Source organism: Microcaecilia unicolor, chromosome 7, assembly GCF_901765095.1.
Source record: "Microcaecilia unicolor chromosome 7, aMicUni1.1, whole genome shotgun sequence".
Lineage (NCBI taxonomy): Eukaryota > Metazoa > Chordata > Amphibia > Gymnophiona > Siphonopidae > Microcaecilia > Microcaecilia unicolor.
Genome location: NC_044037.1, coordinates 208,819,503 through 208,833,765, shown reverse-complemented (window position 1 = coordinate 208,833,765; position 14,263 = coordinate 208,819,503). Strand labels below are relative to the sequence as shown.

Below are 14,263 nucleotides of genomic sequence, written 5' to 3'. Positions count from 1 at the left end.
GTTTGGCCGAGTGTCATAGCGCCGCCCTCGACGTCATGTTATGACGCGAGGGCGGGCCAGACACTCCTGGCCAAACCGGATATCTCTGGCGCCTCAAGTTTCCGGCTTCAGGCTTCATGGAACTTTGGAGGTGCCTTTTATTATATAGAGATTTTTATATCCCAACCAGGAAACTCACAATTTGTAACATTTTATAGTTAGAACTTCAACAAAGAAAGTCAGAGCACAACTCTAGCATCTATGAGCACCTGAGTTCTTAGTTTTATAACAGTGCTGAAGCATTTTAAACACTTTAAACATTTTAACTAAAAGGTGTCAATGCAAGTCTCCATTTGGATCACTGTTTCTGGGCTGCCCTGAGCCCTCTGTACCTCCCTGTTTGCTGCAAGATGCCCCCCTCTCTGGAAAAAGGGGGGGGGGCAGGTAAAGGCTTTTTTTTTCTTTTCTATATTTACACGATTTCCTACCAGTGCAGGCAAAGCGTTTGGACTTTTGCCCACTGCAGAAGCAGGAAGGGCTTTGCTTTCCAAGGGGATTCATGGCCTTTTATTTTAGAAGCAGGACTTTTATTTTGAAGCAAGACTGTTATTTGGTGTCTTTCAGCTCTGCAGGACTCACAGTGGTGCAAGTGGAAGCGCTGTTTCTGGTAGTTTTTACTTGTTTAGCAGAGGCTCGTGTTCTCTTTTACTGAATGCTATAGAGTTGGACCAGGCAAGAAGCAAAAGGTGGAGGGAGACAGTTCAAGGAATACTTGCAAAGTTTTGTTGGTGCTGCTGGGCGTGGCCAGGCTGAGTAAACTTTCTGGACTACTGAGGCGCTCAGACTGAAAAGAGTCGGGAGCTGGGAGACTGCTTCATCTTGAGGCACGAGCCCGGGGGGTAAGTTCTGCAGTTGGAGGGGGAGGGGAGAGAGAGCGCGCCTTTGGCAAATTGACATTCACCGCTTGCCAGGACCCATTCTGTCCGTTCTGACAGCTGGGATTGCCCTTGTCTGCTCCAGTTGTCAATAGACGTTTTCGGGCTTTTTTTTTGTGTTTGTGAGGGGAGGGAAGACAAGGAAAAGAGCTTGGGGGGACTTGCGTAGACAAAGCGGACCAGAGAGTTGGTTTCAGTTTGGGTGAGGGGGGGGGGGGGGGGGGGAGGGTTGCAGAGGCAAATACAGACTGCGCGCGTGGGTGAAGGTTGTTGCTGTCCAGGGTCGCTCGTTTTGTGTGATGGAAAGTTTGTTGCTGCTGGGCGGGCGGGGTACATACCGGAGTCAGAGCGTCGCCTCCGTGTTTTCTGCTGCACACATTTCCACAGAAATGGACCAGCTGCAGATTCCTGCTCCCACCGGTAGTGCTTCCCACCACTTCCCTGTGAGCGGGCACCAGGGCTTCAAGTTACTGTGTGCAGGGCTGTTATTGCGCTTTTTGCCGCGGGTAAAACTTGGGCGTTTTGTTTCTTTGCCGGCGGGATGTGAGACGGTTGTGACATATCTCTCGCACAGTCCGCTGTCCTCTTCTCATTATGCAAGGGCTTCACTCCTGATACAGGCACTGCTGGTTTTCACATCAGTGAGTCTCCGGGTATGTTCTGTTGCCCTGGAAGAGAGCTAATCTTTTGAATGAGGGCAGGGTGCTTGTTTGTTATACTGAGCTACTGTTTTCGAAAGGATGACCTGTGCATCCGATTAAGTTGATACTGGCAATTATGTGGCTAGTGTTTCATGTTTTGGTTCACTGGCAGGTGTCCCGTTAAATGAGGATGCGAGTCTTAGAATTCAGCACCCTAGCATTATCCTACTGCTTAAAGTGCTACCAACGTCATGCATGGAAAATCCAAAGATGCTGTCCTAATAAAATTAGAAACTAGAGAGAGTTTCATATGTTGTGCAAATCGGAAATATGGATTTATTTACCGAAACTTGAATGACTAAACCTAATGCTGTATTGATTTCTTTTGAGGATGAGGGGAGTGAATGCTTCAAATTCAAGTCTTTGCAAATTACTTTTGGAAACTCATAAAATTACCAAAGTTTATGTACAGCTTGTGAAGTTACCTGGGTTTATATACAGTAATTGTTCCTCATGTCAAACTTAAGGAATTGCATGTCTGCAGTATTTAGACAAATATCTGTTAAAATAATAACGGTAAATAGTTTGACATGAAGAATAATAAGGCAGCATGAAGTTAACCGAACAATAAAATCTCCTTGCGTTTGCCTCCAGATTACTGTAAACGCAGGCATTTTGCTCCACCACTTTAAGCTGTTTAATCAGTTTACAACAAAATATTATTTTTTTTCTTTGTAGTGATTCTCATTCGGTAGAAATGTTATTGCTGGTGGACTACTGTTTCTCATGCTGTGCTAAAAGGAGAAGAAAAGTCCTTAATGGATAGGGCCCCTTAGCCCTTTTGCTTCCTGCTCTGTTGCAGGCGTTTAGATGAGCCCCCGTTGTTGTCTTTTTACACTTAACCAGAATTTCTTTTCTTACTCATCTGAATGAGGTCTGGCAGCCGTGGCAGTATAGGGCACTGTACTGTGCAACCAGCTTTCAAACTTGAAATAGCAGATACTTGTTTTGGAAGCTATTTCAGCTAGCACACTGCACCACCCAGAGGCTTTCCGATTTCTGCTGCTAAGCTGATTGCTTAAACATTGTGGGTGGTTTGATGTTTCACTGAGCTTGTAATTCTTTTATTTCAATGCCTTGTTGCAGTTATTATCTGTGCCTTCTATAGATACCTTCTGCCAGTATGCTCTCTTATAGAAACAGAGAAAATGATGGCAGATACAGACCATATGGCCTATCTAGTCTGCCCTTCGCAAGATCATTTAGAGTTTTTCTGAGGGAGAGAGAGGAAACCTGTTCTCTAATGTTGCCTCATCATGCACCAGCATGTTCTGATTACTGTGAGAAACAATGACAAAAAACAAATGGCAAACATCCAAGATTATTTTTATTGGCCAGGTTAAGACTTCTTATTCTAAGTTTTAATGATAAAATAGGGATTTATTTTCTTCAGTGCTTCCACTGGGGCTTTTAAAACCCAATGACTTCACAAACGTATCATCTTTTGTAAGTTGATGCTCAAAAGCATCTGAAAACTCATTAGTAATATCACACTGAATTCCTTTAATAGAATACATTTTTTTCAAACTTTATATCCAGCATTGCATATTTCTGTAGTTAGAAATACTTGTATCACACTGGAGTTTTCTGAACATTTTATTTTTTCTGTATGTTTAGTATTTTGATTTTTGTCACTGAATAGCTCATTTTTCAGTATTTAACTGCAAATCAAATTTCATCCAAACTCTGTAGTAAATTCCATGAGTTGTGACCAAAATTGTGCATTCTAGGTGTCCCTTATGGCATTTCTGTTTCAATAAAGCAGATAATTTTAGTGGTGAAATATGACACTTGTCTTTACAAACAGTTGCTTCTTTCTATTATAACAGTTTGACATGTGTAACCTGGAAGGGCATAATTGAACGGCCCCGTAAAGCGGCGTCCCGACCATATTATCGAAACAAGATAGTCTGTTATCTTTCGTTTCGATAATATGGTCGGAGCCGGCCAAATGTCAACATTTGGGCCGGCTTTAGAGATGGCTGGCATTGGTTTTCAGCGATAATGGAAACTAATGGCGGCCATCTCAAACCCGGCCAAATCCAAGGTATTTGGTCGTGGGAGGAGCCAGCATTTGTAGTGCACTGGTCCCCCTCACATGCCAGGACACCAACCGGGCACCCTAGGGGACACTGCAGTGGACTTCAAAAATTACTCCCAGGTGCATACCTCCCTTACGTTGGGTGCTGAGCCTGCCAAATACCCCCCAAAACCCACTCCCCACAACTATACACCACTACCATAGCCCTTAGGGATGAAGGAGGGCACCTACATGTGGGTACAGTGGGTTTGGGGGGGGGTTTGGAGGGCTCCCATTTACCACCACAAGAGTAACAGGTGGGGGGTGGGATGGGCCTGGGTCCACCTGCCTGAAATGCACTGCACCCATTAAATACTGCTCCAGGGACCTGCATACTGCTGTCATGGAGCTGGTTATGACATTTGAGGCTGGCAAAAAATGATTTTTTATTTTTTTGGGTGGGAGGGGGTTGGTGACCACTGGGGGAGTACGAGAGGTCATCCCCGATTCTCTCCAGTGGTCATCTAGTCAGTTGGGGCACTTTTTGGAGGCTTGGTCCTAAAAATAAATGGACCAAGTGAAGCTGGCCAAGTGGTCATCAGAGCCGGCCTTCTTTTTTCCATTATTGGCCAAAGCCGGCCATCTTGTAACCACGCCCCCGTCCCACCTTCCGTACCCTGCTGAAATGCCCCCTTTATCTTTGGCCGGCTCTGTTACGGAAAGCAGTTGGAGCCGGCCAAAATCGGCTTTCGATTATACCGATTTGGCCGGGTTCAGAAGATGGCCGGCCATCTCCTTCGAAAATAAGCAGGCTGGTTAGCCTGTCCTTGAAGTCTGCATCTGGTGGTGTTTTTAATATCATTAAGAGTGCATTTTAGCAAAGTGTGATCAGCAGGTAGCATGTGAATTAGCATGCAGTAACTGTTAGAACAAAGCCATAGTAACCATTACTATAGTGGCATGGCAGCGTGTCAGTTAATATATTCAAAATGCATACTGTGTTATGAGTGTGGATTGCGTTGTAGTTAGTATATGTATTTTACCGTGCACTGTCTGTGATGGTGGCAGATGCTTCCATGCTATCTGCAAGTACACATGGAGGCAGGTTTTAGAGGTGGTATACAAAATTTTAAAATAAATAAAGGGTGTACTAATTGGAGTTGCGATGTCCAGGTCTCAGGTTTTGCTTGATGTAGAGTATGTTCAGGAAAGGACGCTTATGTGCCAGTTACGTGAAGCAGGAGCATCCGTTTTTATAAATATAAACTTGTAAAATATCAGTGGGGCACCAATGGGCACATGTATGGTGCTATTTCATTGCATACAAATGTATGTGCCAGAATGTACAAGTTTGTCAACAATTTTAGAAACATACACATATATTTTTCCCAAAGCTGTCTCAGAGTCTGGTGTCCCTTGCCAGTTTTGCTTTTGGGTGATGTTCCTAAAGCCCTCCAGTGGGGAGCAGCTCAATACAAGCACTTTCTTAAAACCTATATGTCAGGATTTACAGCTGCTATCCAGGACATTGATTTGTGTGGGCATAGACATGTATTCCCTTTCCAAAATGGGGAATACATATTTTATTTTTGAGCCCAGTCCTAATCCTGCTCAGAACGTGCCCAGGAGCAGGTACAGGAGTGGGAACAGAACCGGGCTCTTCAAGAAGCAGACCGAAGGCGTCCAGTGTTAAAATATGACTAGTGACGTGTAGCAGCTCAATCTTCTAATATACAAAAAAGGTCTTTTTCAAGATCAAAACTTCACTCACAAGAGACTTCATCCTATGCGCTTTGTCCACTAACCGTTCCAGACAAAGCATCCAGACTCCTGAGGAAGGCACTTTTAGTTCCGAAACAGGGTACTTTGTGGAGTCTTCTTTCAATAAATCATATTTTAACACTGGACGCTTTTGGTCTGCTTCTTGAAGTTCCTGGTTCTGTTCCCACTCCTGTACCTGCTCCTAAGACTTTTCGTGGGATACTGTTGTTCTTTTTCACTCTTTGGTGGTTTTGTCAGAATTCCCAGAGCATGTTCCCTTGCCATATGCTAGGGGAGTGTATACAGTTGCTTTGTTAAGTCGGGATTCCCCGTCGGAGAGTGGCGCACTTCCCTCTCCCCCCCCCTCCCCTGTGGTCGGGTGATGTGGATTCTGAGGGTTGTGGTAGGTCCTTTTGGTCTGAAGAGCCAGAGGAAAGTGCCGGTTTGCCACTGGATCTGGATGATCCCAATGCGGTGAGGATTTTCCACCGCGATGAGCTGCCAGCACTCATTTCTGACGCCTTGCAGGCCCTCTCGATTGATGATCCTGCCAAGGGCAAGGCCTCCTCTGGTAATCCGAGGATGGCGAGTTCTAAGAAGCCTGCTCGAGCCTTTCCTGTGCATGACTCCATCCAAGAGCTTATTTCAGCTCAATGGTCTGAACCCGAGGGACCTTTGAAAGTGGCCAGGGCTATGGGTCAGCTTTACCCTCTAAGTGAGGAGCACTTGGCCTTTTTGGGGATGACTAAAGTGGATGCTTTGGTCACTGCGGTGACTAAGAGGACCACCCTCCCCATAGAGGAAGGGGTTTCACTGAAAGACATGCAGGACCGGCGGCTTGAATCCGCATTGAAACGGTCTTTTGAAATCTCGGGCCTCGCCTTAAGGGCGTCTATCTGCAGTTCCTATGCTGCCCGGGCCTGCCTTTCTTGGTTCTAACATAATTCGACTACTGCAACTCCATTTATGCAGGAATTAAAGGCAACTTTATCAAAAAATTACAAACTGCTCAAAATACTGCTGCATCTCCTCTTCTATATAGCTTACACTGGTTACAAATACAAGATAGAATATCTTTCAAGTTCTGTGTTTTTATTCACTAAATTCTATAAAGTTTTGCTCCATCGTATATGAACAATCTCATTGAATATTCTCATGTAATGCCGAATCATCATCCAGAGAATATCTCATTCTCTATTTCCTTATTTATAGGAATGTAATCTATAAAACAATTCACAATGCCAGTTTCTCCTATCAAGGTACTAAAATTTGGAATTCTCTCTCTCTACCAAAAACAATTAAATGCACAATGATTACCTGTCCTTCAGAAACCTACTGAAAACTCATTTTTTCAATTTAGCCTTTCAGAAAAAAATGAATTCTGTTTGAACATTATCCATTCATACAATTAATTTCACTTTTTTTCCTCCCTAATCCTATCTAGCCCTCATTGTACCCATATTTATTCATCTTCACTTCTTTGTTTACAAACTTAATTTTGATTTAATCTTCTTTTCTATCCATCTACCCTTAAGAACAATTGCATCCAGGTGAATTCACCATATATGTTGTTTGCTGTACAAAGCCAAGGTTATACCATTATTTATTGTACTTTATAATCTGTTTATGCAATTTTTAATATATATCATTTAATTGTTATGTAAGCCACAATGAACCTGAGCCACTCTCGGGTAAAAATGTTATAAATAAATAAATACTGCAAATTAAAGATACTAGTATTTAAGACTGTGTGGAGAATAAACTTTACTATTTTTTTTTTACTATTTTTATTTATGATTACATTTGTATCCCGCGCTTTCTCACTCAAAGCAGGTTCAATGTGCCTTACACAGTAATAGGGAATACAGCATATTGTAGAAAGAGTAAAAATTAAGTATAACCGAGTAGTAAAATAGATAAGTAGGTAGAGATAGGTAGTGGAGAAGGGATTAAGGTGGGAGGTATAGATTGGGACTAGTTTTGTTTTTTTTTTTAGCAGTGGCTTTTTTTTCTCCTGAAGGTGGAGTTGTTTTCCACTGCTGGTTTTATAGTCAGTTATAGAAGTCTATGATTGATAAACCCAATTGGGGTTGTTTAAAGAGTCTAGGACTTTCCTCTGAGTAGTGGAGGCTTCAAGTTTGTTATATTTTGAAATTTAATGGTAGGGTGGTTTCTCCCACATCCTTTAGTAAAATATTTTTTATGAGAGTTTATTGTTGATATTATGCTTTCCATTAATATATTTCTTTGGTTTCAGATGTATACATTCTGGATACTGTATATACTGTATTGCAAGTTACATGTTAATGGTTACTGGTATTCCAGACTGTTCAATAATGATGAAAAAGACAATCATTCTTTAGTTTGTATAATACCAGGATTTGCTTCAAATTCTATCTGATGAATTGTCAAACTTATTTTTAAATGGGTTTTTAATAAGCCAAACTGTAATTACTGTCTATTCTAAGTAGGAGCATTGAGTGATTCATATTAACTTTAAATTTTTCCCTTCAGATATTTGTTGACAAATTCAATCAACATGACCTGAATTAGATAACTAAAATTTTAAGTTCATGGCAGTCTTCCAGTATTTGTTTACCAATATAAGATGCCATTCCCTTGGAAGCTGCTGTTACTTGTAAGCTAATAGTGATTTTGTTTATAATTAAATTAGCATACATGGTAGTTTACAAGATATCTTCTTTTTTTTGGACTGGAAATTGCAGACTGCTAGAGAGGATGGAGAATACTTGTGAATGAACTTCCTTTTAAGCATAGTCTATGGAATGTTGCAGTGTAAACTGGTGATTTGCATGGAAGGTTCTGCTGACATAATTATGAATATGCCTAAAATTTGCATATAGAAGGCATTTACACTAGTGGTCTCTATTTCTTGCACCGAGCTAGAAAATATTGTATACTGAATCTCAATTCAGGATTTCCTTTAAGCTGAATGAAAAGTATTTACCACACCAGGCTCCACAGCTGCAGGAGCTGTGTGGCACTCATAACTGCACAATATTACTATTGTGCAGTTATGACTGTGCACAGGCAAAATATTTTTATGTCTTAAATTTTTTGTGTGATTTTTTTTTTTTTTTTTTTGGTTTACTTTGTTTTACACATTTGGTTTAGTAAAATATTTTTTAAAATGTGCGTTAGAACATTGTAGTAATGCACACTGATTGTAAGTGCATTAATTAATAGCTTACTGCATGCCACATTGATTTAGTGTGCATACAATTTTTAGGGTGTGTTATTGAATGCACTTATGTAAAAATGGTCCTGAAGAAACAGGGGTAGGGTTGAGAATGGTGAGTAGTATAAGTTACATAGGTTTGGCTGATTTGTTTATTATTGATAATTTTGAAATCACCAAGGGCCCCTTTTACTAAGCGGCGGTAAGTCCAGTGCGGGCTTACTGCTCGCTAAACAGGAAGTACTGTCAGGCTACTGGACCAGCCTGGCGGTACTTTCCATCCCTCGTTCGCCGTCATATCCGGTGCTGCAAAAATATATTTATTTTTTGTAGCGTCAGAGTGTACCCTGCGGTGATCGGGCAGTGCCGCATGCTGCCTGGTTACTACCAGGTTAGCATGGGTGGCAGTAAGGGCTCCCCCCGAAATGGCCTCGTTGGCAAGTGCTTTACTTGCCACATGACCATTTCCTGCAGGAAAGAGAGACTTCCCTTTTATCCACTGTGGCAAAAGGGGGCCTCGGTGTGTGTGTGGAAAACACGTGCCGATGCCAATGCAGACCCCCTTTTGCCACAGCTTGATAAAAGGGGCCCCAAATGACTTAAGTTGAGCCCCTACCTTTTGGGGCATTTTAGGCAATCAGCATTCACTTCCAGTGTCAACTTCCACCCTGGCTACACCTCCATTTTAGCCGCAACCCATCACACCCACTCTCCACTCCTTTTTATGATGTCACAGGCAGTGTTAATTGGCCATGCCCACAAAACACCATTGGAATGCTCTTAATTATACCTGCTTTGATGTAACCAAGATGGTGACTTCCATGGGTGTACCACAAGGAAGTAGCCATTTTTTTGCCTGTCATCTTGAAGATATCTCATTTTAAGAACTGCAGCTCTTTTTCAGTTGAATTAAATAATTCATTATATCTCTTCTAATACCATTTTTTTTCCTAGTAGACAGTGTGCAAATTTTTTTGCACCTGGTTCTGTATTTATTTATTTATTTATTCAGAATTGATATACCGCTGTAGCTGATGGACAGATCACAGTGGTTTGCAAACAGACCAAAAAGCATAAGAAAAGAACTACAATATGCAATATTTATTTATTTATTTATTTACGGTTCATTTCTACCCCCCATTTCAATAGGAAAGAAAACTACATAAAATAAAGTAGCATCCACATTTGGAACTGACATTTATACCTGCAATTCTCCCAGGTACCTGTACCCAAAGAGGCTACCTCACTTGCTGGGGTATGCCTTTTGGAAAAGCCATGCCTTTAAGAGTGCTTTAAATTTCTTTGTTACCTTCACTGCGTATAGACAGTGGCATAGAATTCCAAAGTTGTGGAGCAACAAAGGAAAAAAACACTGTGATGCATGATTTCTAGTTGGGAAGAATGAGGCTCGGGTAATACCATGCGGTGATCGTTAATGGATCGAAAGACATGTGGCGAAGAATACGATGCAGTTGAAGATGAAAGATACAAGGGTGTACCCTGTCGAAAAGCTACACAGTGAGGGCATGGGAGAGGACTAGTCCGTGCTTCTGTCAATTTTGGCATTTTCTATTTTCTCCTCCTGTCTACTTCACTTCCTCCCCTACATTGATCTTTCATACAGCCTTCCATTTATTTTCTGTCTCAATCCACTCAGCTTCATCCCTCATTCTCACCATGTAGTCTTACTGCTGTATAGCTCTGTTCCCCACCCCCCCAAAAAAAACCTATGGCCAGCATTTCCTTTCTCTATTCCCTTCCTCTGCATCCATTTTGGATATCTCTCCTCTCTTCCCCTGTGTCTGTTTTCCTTTACTCACTTCTCCTTTCCCAACATCTCTTCCACCTTTCCTTTCACATTTCCCATGCCCAGCAACTTCATCATGCTGCTGCTGTTTCTGTTTACTTGAAATAGCAGCGCAGGCCTTGAGAGCCCATGCATGCACTTGGTGTCTTTTGGTCCCACCCCTTCTGAAGTAACATCTTATGTCAGAGGGGGACCTGCAGGTACCAAGCACACACATGGGCTTAGAGCTCCTTACTACTGTTTTCTTTCTGGCACAGCTGTTCCATTCCAGGGTGGTTCTTGTGCTTGCTGCTCTGGGGAAGGAAGTGGCCCCTACCATTGAGGGTCCCCCAACTTTTTTGCCAGAGTTGCTCAGTGGTAGCTATGCCCCTGCCTTTAGGGAGGTTTTTATTCAAGAAGCTCTTAATCTGGTGGCTTGTTATTCCTGTCAAGATTTAGCATTTTTCTTTGAACCTAATCAACTGAGACTTTCTGCATAGTAGCTGTTTCAGTTCTTTTACTATATTAACAGTGGGCTTCTTTTACAAAGCCGTGCTACTGATTCTTGGTGCGGCAAATGAGAGAAGGCCCATTCAGTTCCTATGGGCTTCCTCTCATTTGCTGCAAAGAAATCGCTAGTGCGGCTTTGTAAAAGAAGCCCAATGAGAAATAGTTATCTATCTTTCTGCCACATTTTCTTGGTCTAGGACTGCATTTCATGGTGTTTGAGGATCTTCTTTTTCTCTGTGATTCACAGAATAATTGCATGGGACTGACACCTCTAATGCTATTCCGTTGTTTTTCTCTCTTACCACTGTGGCCAGTTTTCTGGTATCCAGCTTTTTAGTGGTTGGGGTAGGGATGCCTCAGGTTATCATAACTTCCTCATTCTCCACAATTCTCTTAGTCATGTTCCCAATGCTTTCTAGTACAGTGATGTTATAGTGTTTGCAATGTTTGCAGTGAATGAGACATTCTGCCTTGTGCATTTCCTAATACAAATGTTCTGCCATTAGCACTTTACTCCTCTTGTAGCTGGCTGCAACCATTTCCAGCTCTTTCCAGAATCTATAGTAATCGGTTGTACCAGTTTTTTTTCTGTGCTATAAGCAACCCTATTTGGAAAAATATTGTGTATAAGCCAAATATGACACCAGTACTTGCAGTTCACTGAATTCAAGCAAAGTGATCACTATTTAAAAAAAAAAAAAATACCCTGCATGAGATGTTTAAACACAATGCCAAATTCTGTGGGTTGAAGAGGTTTCTTTATAGCTGTGGCAGGACTTACTTGGTAGTGGTGGTTTTTGGGTAGGTAGCTTATGTAAGTCCATTCATAATGACACTACATGGATATATGGAAATGGGAGCATCATTAACTGTATCATGGTATGTTGACATTACACTATTGCTCATCTTAACTGACATCTTGAGACCTGAGAATAAGTGAAAAATCTCAGTCACCAACTCCTGCAGGTAGTGCAGCGATGGCCTGCCAGCATTCCCTGCCATATGGCCAGTGTTCACAAGCCTGCACCTTGTACTTGAAGCATCCCCTGGCCCAGTACTCAACAGGCTCATACACTCTCCTCTGCTTGGCTCTTGTGAAGGAAAAAAAACACACCCTTTTTTTGTTGCTTATTTTATTTTTCCTGTTTTAACTAACCTGGCCACTTTTTTTCTTGGTAAAGGCTACCTGGAGCTACAGAGCTTAGGGGAAGGGGGTATGGGAGGGTTGCTATTAAGCTCTACCAAGCACCAGCATTTATACTGGTGATGTCACTGGGATTAAAAGGTTTCTCTACTTCCTTCTCCTGGTAGGATGGAGATACAACTCAAGCATGTATACTGGTGTAGCAGGACTAAAGGGAAGGAAATTAATAGGTATGACTAAATTTCAGTGGCCACACTGAATAAAATGGGATGTGGTGGCTTTCCTCAATTGCTAGCACAGCTTGCTCACATTCAGAAAATGGTCATAAAGTTCATGTGAAAAGCCCCTCATTTTGGTAGGGGAGTTTTAAAGTGTTTGAGCCCTGCTGGCAAGGTCACCTGTAGATTAGCATCTGTAGAAAATGGGGGAACAGTGTTAGAGTGCAAGGCTAAGTAGTAGTAGTAGTAGTAAAGGGCATGTTAGGACTCTTTTAGAAAGTTTTTTTTGTTGAACATAGGGACTTCTTGAGTTTTACTCTTAACTACCAGAAATCTGAGGCTTTGGCTGTGGGATTGGATTTGAGTAGAGTGTGAGGAGATGCATTTCCTTTTCATTGGACCAAGGATTTTCTTTAATATTTGGGAGTTTTATTGCCAACAGATACAAGAAAGTTTGATCCTCTTAATGTGAACCACTTCTTAGAGAGTACTCAATGCTATGTAGCTCTATGGAATCATCTGCCCTTATCTTTAAGTGGCTGTTTTTTTTCTTATACCAGATGACTGTTTTTCCTAAGTGACTTTATGATATGCAAGTTCTCCACCTAAGCTTGCTGAAGAAAGATTTGAAGAAACTGAATAGGCTAGTAGGGCATTTTTGCTGGGGTAGAGGAAACCTAAACTAAGATTGTCCTTTTTGTATGGTGGCTGGAGGCAGGGCAGTCTGACTTTGCCTGATATGAAATTGTATAATTGGGCTTGTCTGGCTCGCCATTTAAAATCTTGTTTGCTATGCACCCAGGATTACACTCATCTAGATGTAGAACGGAAATTTTATTGGCTTGCACATAGGCATCAAGCGGTTTACAAGCATAAAAAAAAAAAAGTGGCGGCAGGCAAACCTGGTGAGCTTAAGGGAAAGGGACAGAAAAAAAGGATGTGTTTTTAGTGCTTTTTTTGAACACAGAGATTTTGTTGATTCCTGATGTGAAGGGGTAGGTTGTTCCAAAGTTTGGGACTAAGATACCGGAATGAAGAGTCACAGGAAATATTGAGATAGATCAGAGAGGGTGGATAGAGAGCTCCCTGGTATCCCAATTATTTGCTTCATGCACCACACAAGAAGTTATTAAACACACTGAAGCAGAGTTGCTTGTTGAAGCCACTCCGGGAGTCTTGGTGGACTTTAGTGAGGTTTGTAAGCTCTGTCGAGCAGGGACTGTCTCTTCATGTTCAAGTGTACAACGCTGTGTACGTCTAGTAGCGCTATAAAAATGATAAGTAGTAGTAATATAGGAGGGGTGGGGGGCACCCAGAAGTTACCAACCAACTCCCCATTAGAGGCAATGAAGCTTTTGCCCCTAGCTTGGGCAGTGAGGCTTTTATTGGGAAGGGCACACCAAAATCTTTTGCAGACCTTCAACAGCTACTCCCAACAGACCGAGGAGATATTTGCATACTTACAGTTGGTGCATTATATTCAGACATTGGGCCTGGACAATCTTTGCCATCCCATAGGTAATAAACTGAGGAAAATTTTCAATACAGATATATAGACCAGAAATAATTATCCATAAGTCCTACCATGCTTCGGGTATTTTGAAGGATTATGGATTAATGCAGCTAGCCTGGGACCTGGGGGTTGCTTAATTTTTTAAAATTAATCAAAGAGTAGCCCATAATGCTGATTTTTGGGAATGCCAATATAGAATATTGCATAGAGTTTATTTTCCCCAGTGAGAGCATTAAAGCCAATTTGGTTGGCTCCCCTACATGTGGGAAATGTGGGAATGATAAATGCGTGCTATTTCATGCTTTTTGGATTTTTCCTAAAATCTAGAACTTTTGGAATGAGATTATTACCTGAACTCTTTTTGTTGGGCTGGGGTCACACGTCCAGACAACGTTTAAGATAGTGTTGCTGGATTGTGGGGGAGATTTAGGAGTAAGAGGTAATGTATCCTTCAGCAGTGGATGTAGATAGACAGTCCCTCATTTTGGCAATGGAAT

The 14,263-nt window shown here is 41.8% G+C and overlaps 1 protein-coding gene across 3 annotated transcripts in view; it reads left to right on the top strand.

Annotated features, from left to right (window-relative positions):
* The first annotated feature begins 592 nt into the window (after positions 1–592).
* The window catches only part of GULP1 (GULP PTB domain containing engulfment adaptor 1), a 360,071-nt gene continuing 346,400 nt past the window's right edge, over positions 593–14,263 (top strand). For 2 of the 3 annotated variants that reach the window (XM_030209289.1, XM_030209288.1), the window contains exon 1: positions 615–878. The gene's annotated coding sequence lies outside the window, so the exon portion shown is untranslated. Of the gene's footprint in view, positions 879–14,263 lie in introns of all 3 variants that reach the window. The other variant, XM_030209287.1, reaches the window with a different exon arrangement.